Below are 8,715 nucleotides of genomic sequence, written 5' to 3'. Positions count from 1 at the left end.
AGTATTCTACACTATGTATTATAGATAGGTTCCTAGGAGTCCTAAGAGTATTCTACACTATGTTTTACAGATAGGTTCCTAGGAGTCCTAAGAGTATTCTACACTATGTTTTATAGAAAGGTTCCTAGAAGCCCTAAGAGTATTCTACACTATGTTTTATAGATAGGTTCCTAGTAGCCCTAAGAGTATTCTACACTATGTTTTATAGATAGGTTCCTAGGAGCCCTAAGAGTGCTCTACACTATGTTTTATACATAGGTTCCTAAGAGTCCTAAGAGTATTCTACACTATGTTTTATAGATAGGTTACTATTAGTCCTAAGAGTATTCTACACTATGTTTTATAGATAGGTTCCTAGAAGCCCTAAGAGTATTCTACACTATGTTTTGTAGATAGGTTCCTAGGAGCCCTAAGAGTATTCTACACTATGTTTTATAGATAGGTTCCTAGGAGTCTTTAGAGTATTCTACACTATGTTTTATAGATAGGTTCCTAGAAGCCCTAAGAGTATTCTACACTATGTTTTATAGACAGGTTCCTAGGAGTCCTAAGAGTATTCTACACTATGTATTATAGATAGGTTCCTAGGAGTCCTAAGAGTATTCTACACTATGTTTTATAGACAGGTTCCTAGGAGTCCTAAGAGTATTCTACACTATGTTTTACAGATAGGTTCCTAGGAGTCCTAAGAGTATTCTACACTATGTTTTATAGAAAGGTTCCTAGAAGCCCTAAGAGTATTCTACACTATGTTTTATAGATAGGTTCCTAGTAGCCCTAAGAGTATTCTACACTATGTTTTATAAAAAGGTTCCTAGGAGCCCTAAGAGTGCTCTACACTATGTTTTATAGATAGGTTCCTAGGAGTCCTAAGAGTATTCTACACTATGTTTTATAGATAGGTTACTATTAGTCCTAAGAGTATTCTACACTATGTTTTATAGATAGGTTCCTAGAAGCCCTAAGAGTATTCTACACTATGTATTATAGATAGGTTCCTAGGAGTCTTAAGAGTATTCTACACTATATTTTATAGATAGGTTCCTAGGAGTCCTAAGAGTATTCTACACTATGTTTTATAGATAGCTTCCTAGGAGCCCTAAGAGTATTCTACACTATGTTTTATAGATAGGTTCCTAGGAGTCCTAAGATAATTCTACACTATGTTTATAGATAGGTTCCTAGGAGTCCTAAGAGTATTCTACACTATGTTTTATAGATAGGTTCCTTGGATTCCTAAGAGTATTCTACACTATGTTTTATAGACAGGTTCCTAGGAGTCCTAAGAGTATTCTACACTATGTATTATAGATAGGTTCCTAGGAGTCCTAAGAGTATTCTACACTATGTTTTATAGATAGGTTCCTAGGAGTCTTAAGAGTATACTACACTATGTTTTGTAGATTGGTTCCTAGGAGTCCTAAGAGTATTCTAAACTATGTTTTATAGACAGGTTCCTAGGAGTCCTAAGAGTATTCTACACTATGTTTTATAGATAGGTTCCTAGGAGTCCTAAGAGTATTCTACACTATGTATTATAGATAGGTTCCTAGGAGCCCTAAGAGTATTCTACACTATGTTTTATAGATATGTTACTATTAGTCCTAAGAGTATTCTACACTATGTATTATAGATAGGTTCCTATGAGTCCTAAGAGTATTCTACACTATGTTTTATAGATAGGTTCCTAGGAGCCCTAAGAGTATTCTACACTATGTTTTATAGATAGGTTCCTAGAAGCCCTAAGAGTATTCTACACTATGTTTTATAGACAGGTTCCTAGGAGTTCTAAGAGTATTCTACACTATGTATTATAGATAGGTTCCTAGGAGTCCTAAGAGTATTCTACACTATGTTTTATAGAAAGGTTCCTAGGAGTCCTAAGAGTATTCTACACTATGTTTTACAGATAGGTTCCTAGGAGTCCTAAGAGTATTCTACACTATGTTTTATAGAAAGGTTCCTAGAAGCCCTAAAAGTATTCTACACTATGTTTTATAGATAGGTTCCTAGTAGCCCTAAGAGTATTCTACACTATGTTTTATAAATAGGTTCCTAGGAGCCCTAAGAGTGCTCTACACTATGTTTTATAGATAGGTTCCTAGGAGTCCTAAGAGTATTCTACACTATGTTTTATAGATAGGTTACTATTAGTCCTAAGAGTATTCTACACTATGTTTTATAGATAGGTTCCTAGAAGCCCTAAGAGTATTCTACACTATGTATTATAGATAGGTTCCTAGGAGTCTTAAGAGTATTCTACACTATGTTTTATAGATAGGTTCCTAGGAGTCCTAAGAGTATTCTACACTATGTATTATAGATAGGTTCCTAGGAGCCCTAAGAGTATTCTACACTATGTTTTATAGATATGTTACTATTAGTCCTAAGAGTATTCTACACTATGTATTATAGATAGGTTCCTATGAGTCCTAAGAGTATTCTACACTATGTTTTATAGATATGTTACTATTAGTCCTAAGAGTATTCTACACTATGTATTATAGATAGGTTCCTAGGAGCCCTAAGAGTATTCTACACTATGTTTTATAGATAGGTTCCTAGAAGCCCTAAGAGTATTCTACACTATGTTTTATAGACAGGTTCCTAGGAGTCCTAAGAGTATTCTACACTATGTATTATAGATAGGTTCCTAGGAGTCCTAAGAGTATTCTACACTATGTTTTTTAGACAGGTTCCTAGGAGTCCTAAGAGTATTCTACACTATGTTTTATAGACAGGTTCCTATGAGTCCTAAGAGTATTCTACACTATGTTTTATAGACAGGTTCCTAGGAGTCCTAAGAGTATTCTACACTATGTTTTATAGATAGGTTCCTAGGAGCCCTAAGAGTATTCTACACTATGTTTTATAGATAGGTTCCTAGAAGCCCTAAGAGTATTCTACACTATGTTTTATAGACAGGTTCCTAGGAGTTCTAAGAGTATTCTACACTATTTATTATAGATATGTTCCTAGGAGTCCTAAGAGTATTCTACACTATGTTTTATAGACAGGTTCCTAGGAGTCCTAAGAGTATTCTACACTATGTTTTACAGATAGGTTCCTAGGAGTCCTAAGAGTATTCTACACTATGTTTTATAGAAAGGTTCCTAGAAGCCCTAAGAGTATTCTACACTATGTTTTATAGATAGGTTCCTAGTAGCCCTAAGAGTATTCTACACTATGTTTTATAGATAGGTTCCTAGGAGTCTTAAGAGTATACTACTATGTTTTGTAGATAGGTTCCTAGGAGTCCTAAGAGTATTCTACACTATGTTTTATAGACAGGTTCCTAGGAGTCCTAAGAGTATTCTACACTATGTTTTATAGATAGGTTCCTAGGAGTCCTAAGAGTATTCTACACTATGTATTATAGATAGGTTCCTAGGAGCCCTAAGAGTATTCTACACTATGTTTTATAGATATGTTACTATTAGTCCTAAGAGTATTCTACACTATGTATTATAGATAGGTTCCTATGAGTCCTAAGAGTATTCTACACTATGTTTTATAGATAGGTTCCTAGGAGCCCTAAGAGTATTCTACACTATGTTTTATAGATAGGTTCCTAGAAGCCCTAAGAGTATTCTACACTATGTTTTATAGACAGGTTCCTAGGAGTCCTAAGAGTATTCTACACTATGTATTATAGATAGGTTCCTAGGAGCCCTAAGAGTATTCTACACTATGTTTTATAGATATGTTACTATTAGTCCTAAGAGTATTCTACATTATGTATTATAGATAGGTTCCTATGAGTCCTAAGAGTATTCTACACTATGTTTTATAGATAGGTTCCTAGGAGCCCTAAGAGTATTCTACACTATGTTTTATAGATAGGTTCCTAGAAGCCCTAAGAGTATTCTACACTATGTTTTATAGACAGGTTCCTAGGAGTCCTAAGAGTATTCTACACTATGTATTATAGATAGGTTCCTAGGAGTCCTAAGAGTATTCTACACTATTGTTTTATAGACAGGTTCCTAGGAGTCCTAAGAGTATTCTACACTATGTTTTACAGATAGGTTCCTAGGAGTCCTAAGAGTATTCTACACTATGTTTTATAGAAAGGTTCCTAGAAGCCCTAAGAGTATTCTACACTATGTTTTATAGATAGGTTCCTAGTAGCCCTAAGAGTATTCTACACTATGTTTTATAAATAGGTTCCTAGGAGCCCTAAGAGTGCTCTACACTATGTTTTATAGATAGGTTCCTAGGAGTCCTAAGAGTATTATACACCATGTTTTATAGATAGGTTACTATTAGTCCTAAGAGTATTCTACACTATGTTTTATAGATAGGTTCCTAGAAGCCCTAAGAGTATTCTACACTATGTATTATAGATAGGTTCCTAGGAGTCTTAAGAGTATTCTACACTATATTTTATAGATAGGTTCCTAGGAGTCCTAAGAGTATTCTACACTATGTTTTGTACATAGGTTCCTAGGAGCCCTAAGAGTATTCTACACTATGTTTTATAGATAGGTTCCTAGGAGTCTTAAGAGTATTCTACACTATGTTTTGTAGATAGGTTCCTAGGAGCCCTAAGAGTATTCTACACTATGTTTTATAGACAGGTTCCTAAGAGTCCTAAGAGTATTCTACACTATGTATTATAGATAGGTTCCTAGGAGCCCTAAGAGTATTCTACACTATGTTTTATAGATATGTTACTATTAGTCCTAAGAGTATTCTACACTATGTATTATAGATAGGTTCCTATGAGTCCTAAGAGTATTCTACACTATGTTTTATAGATAGGTTCCTAGGAGCCCTAAGAGTGCTCTACACTATGTTTTATACATAGGTTCCTAGGAGTCCTAAGAGTATTCTACACTATGTTTTATAGATAGGTTACTATTAGTCCTAAGAGTATTCTACACTATGTTTTATAGACAGGTTCCTAGGAGTCCTAAGAGTATTCTACACTATGTTTTACAGATAGGTTCCTAGGAGTCCTAAGAGTATTCTACACTATGTTTTATAGAAAGGTTCCTAGAAGCCCTAAGAGTATTCTACACTATGTTTTATAGATAGGTTCCTAGTAGCCCTAAGAGTATTCTACACTATGTTTTATAAATAGGTTCCTAGGAGCCCTAAGAGTGCTCTACACTATGTTTTATAGATAGGTTCCTAGAAGCCCTAAGAGTATTCTACACTATGTATTATAGATAGGTTCCTAGAGTCTTAAGAGTATTCTACACTATATTTTATAGATAGGTTCCTAGGAGTCCTAAGAGTATTCTACACTATGTTTTATAGACAGGTTCCTAGGAGTCCTAAGAGTATTCTACACTATGTTTTATAGACAGGTTCCTATGAGTCCTAAGAGTATTCTACACTATGTTTTATAGATAGGTTCCTAGGAGCCCTAAGAGTATTCTACACTATGTTTTATAGATAGGTTCCTAGAAGCCCTAAGAGTATTCTACACTATGTTTTATAGACAGGTTCCTAGGAGTTCTAAGAGTATTCTACACTATGTATTATAGATAGGTTCCTAGGAGTCCTAAGAGTATTCTACACTATGTTTTATAGACAGGTTCCTAGGAGTCCTAAGAGTATTCTACACTATGTTTTACAGATAGGTTCCTAGGAGTCCTAAGAGTATTCTACACTATGTTTTATAGAAAGGTTCCTAGAAGCCCTAAGAGTATTCTACACTATGTTTTATAGATAGGTTCCTAGTAGCCCTAAGAGTATTCTACACTATGTTTTATAAAAAGGTTCCTAGGAGCCCTAAGAGTGCTCTACACTATGTTTTATAGATAGGTTCCTAGGAGTCCTAAGAGTATTCTACACTATGTTTTATAGATAGGTTACTATTAGTCCTAAGAGTATTCTACACTATGTTTTATAGATAGGTTCCTAGAAGCCCTAAGAGTATTCTACACTATGTATTATAGATAGGTTCCTAGGAGTCCTAAGATAATTCTACACTATGTTTTATAGATAGGTTCCTAGGAGTCCTAAGAGTATTCTACACTATGTTTTATAGATAGGTTCCTTGGATTCCTAAGAGTATTCTACACTATGTTTTATAGACAGGTTCCTAGGAGTCCTAAGAGTATTCTACACTATGTATTATAGATAGGTTCCTAGGAGTCCTAAGAGTATTCTACACTATTTTTTACAGATAGGTTCCTAGGAGTCCTAAGAGTATTCTACACTATGTTTTATAGAAAGGTTCCTAGAAGCCCTAAGAGTATTCTACACTATGTTTTATAGATAGGTTCCTAGTAGCCCTAAGAGTATTCTACACTATGTTTTATAGATAGGTTCCTAGGAGCCCTAAGAGTGCTCTACACTATGTTTTATAGACAGGTTCCTAGGAGTCCTAAGAGTATTCTACACTATGTATTATAGATAGGTTCCTAGGAGCCCTAAGAGTATTCTACACTATGTTTTATAGATATGTTACTATTAGTCCTAAGAGTATTCTACATTATGTATTATAGATAGGTTCCTATGAGTCCTAAGAGTATTCTACACTATGTTTTATAGATAGGTTCCTAGGAGCCCTAAGAGTATTCTACACTATGTTTTATAGATAGGTTCCTAGAAGCCCTAAGAGTATTCTACACTATGTTTTATAGACAGGTTCCTAGGAGTCCTAAGAGTATTCTACACTATGTATTATAGATAGGTTCCTAGGAGTCCTAAGAGTATTCTACACTATGTTTTATAGACAGGTTCCTAGGAGTCCTAAGAGTATTCTACACTATGTTTTACAGATAGGTTCCTAGGAGTCCTAAGAGTATTCTACACTATGTTTTATAGAAAGGTTCCTAGAAGCCCTAAGAGTATTCTACACTATGTTTTATAGATAGGTTCCTAGTAGCCCTAAGAGTATTCTACACTATGTTTTATAAATAGGTTCCTAGGAGCCCTAAGAGTGCTCTACACTATGTTTTATAGATAGGTTCCTAGGAGTCCTAAGAGTATTATACACCATGTTTTATAGATAGGTTACTATTAGTCCTAAGAGTATTCTACACTATGTTTTATAGATAGGTTCCTAGAAGCCCTAAGAGTATTCTACACTATGTATTATAGATAGGTTCCTAGGAGTCTTAAGAGTATTCTACACTATATTTTATAGATAGGTTCCTAGGAGTCCTAAGAGTATTCTACACTATGTTTTGTACATAGGTTCCTAGGAGCCCTAAGAGTATTCTACACTATGTTTTATAGATAGGTTCCTAGGAGTCTTAAGAGTATTCTACACTATGTTTTGTAGATAGGTTCCTAGGAGCCCTAAGAGTATTCTACACTATGTTTTATAGACAGGTTCCTAAGAGTCCTAAGAGTATTCTACACTATGTATTATAGATAGGTTCCTAGGAGCCCTAAGAGTATTCTACACTATGTTTTATAGATATGTTACTATTAGTCCTAAGAGTATTCTACACTATGTATTATAGATAGGTTCCTATGAGTCCTAAGAGTATTCTACACTATGTTTTATAGATAGGTTCCTAGGAGCCCTAAGAGTGCTCTACACTATGTTTTATACATAGGTTCCTAGGAGTCCTAAGAGTATTCTACACTATGTTTTATAGATAGGTTACTATTAGTCCTAAGAGTATTCTACACTATGTTTTATAGACAGGTTCCTAGGAGTCCTAAGAGTATTCTACACTATGTTTTACAGATAGGTTCCTAGGAGTCCTAAGAGTATTCTACACTATGTTTTATAGAAAGGTTCCTAGAAGCCCTAAGAGTATTCTACACTATGTTTTATAGATAGGTTCCTAGTAGCCCTAAGAGTATTCTACACTATGTTTTATAAATAGGTTCCTAGGAGCCCTAAGAGTGCTCTACACTATGTTTTATAGATAGGTTCCTAGAAGCCCTAAGAGTATTCTACACTATGTATTATAGATAGGTTCCTAGGAGTCTTAAGAGTATTCTACACTATATTTTATAGATAGGTTCCTAGGAGTCCTAAGAGTATTCTACACTATGTTTTATAGACAGGTTCCTAGGAGTCCTAAGAGTATTCTACACTATGTTTTATAGACAGGTTCCTATGAGTCCTAAGAGTATTCTACACTATGTTTTATAGATAGGTTCCTAGGAGCCCTAAGAGTATTCTACACTATGTTTTATAGATAGGTTCCTAGAAGCCCTAAGAGTATTCTACACTATGTTTTATAGACAGGTTCCTAGGAGTTCTAAGAGTATTCTACACTATGTATTATAGATAGGTTCCTAGGAGTCCTAAGAGTATTCTACACTATGTTTTATAGACAGGTTCCTAGGAGTCCTAAGAGTATTCTACACTATGTTTTACAGATAGGTTCCTAGGAGTCCTAAGAGTATTCTACACTATGTTTTATAGAAAGGTTCCTAGAAGCCCTAAGAGTATTCTACACTATGTTTTATAGATAGGTTCCTAGTAGCCCTAAGAGTATTCTACACTATGTTTTATAAAAAGGTTCCTAGGAGCCCTAAGAGTGCTCTACACTATGTTTTATAGATAGGTTCCTAGGAGTCCTAAGAGTATTCTACACTATGTTTTATAGATAGGTTACTATTAGTCCTAAGAGTATTCTACACTATGTTTTATAGATAGGTTCCTAGAAGCCCTAAGAGTATTCTACACTATGTATTATAGATAGGTTCCTAGGAGTCCTAAGATAATTCTACACTATGTTTATAGATAGGTTCCTAGGAGTCCTAAGAGTATTCTACACTATGTTTTATAGA

The sequence above is a fragment of the Leptodactylus fuscus genome, chromosome 10 (genome assembly GCF_031893055.1).
Source record: "Leptodactylus fuscus isolate aLepFus1 chromosome 10, aLepFus1.hap2, whole genome shotgun sequence".
NCBI classification, from domain to species: Eukaryota; Metazoa; Chordata; class Amphibia; order Anura; family Leptodactylidae; genus Leptodactylus; species Leptodactylus fuscus.
This window is presented reverse-complemented; position numbering follows the sequence as displayed.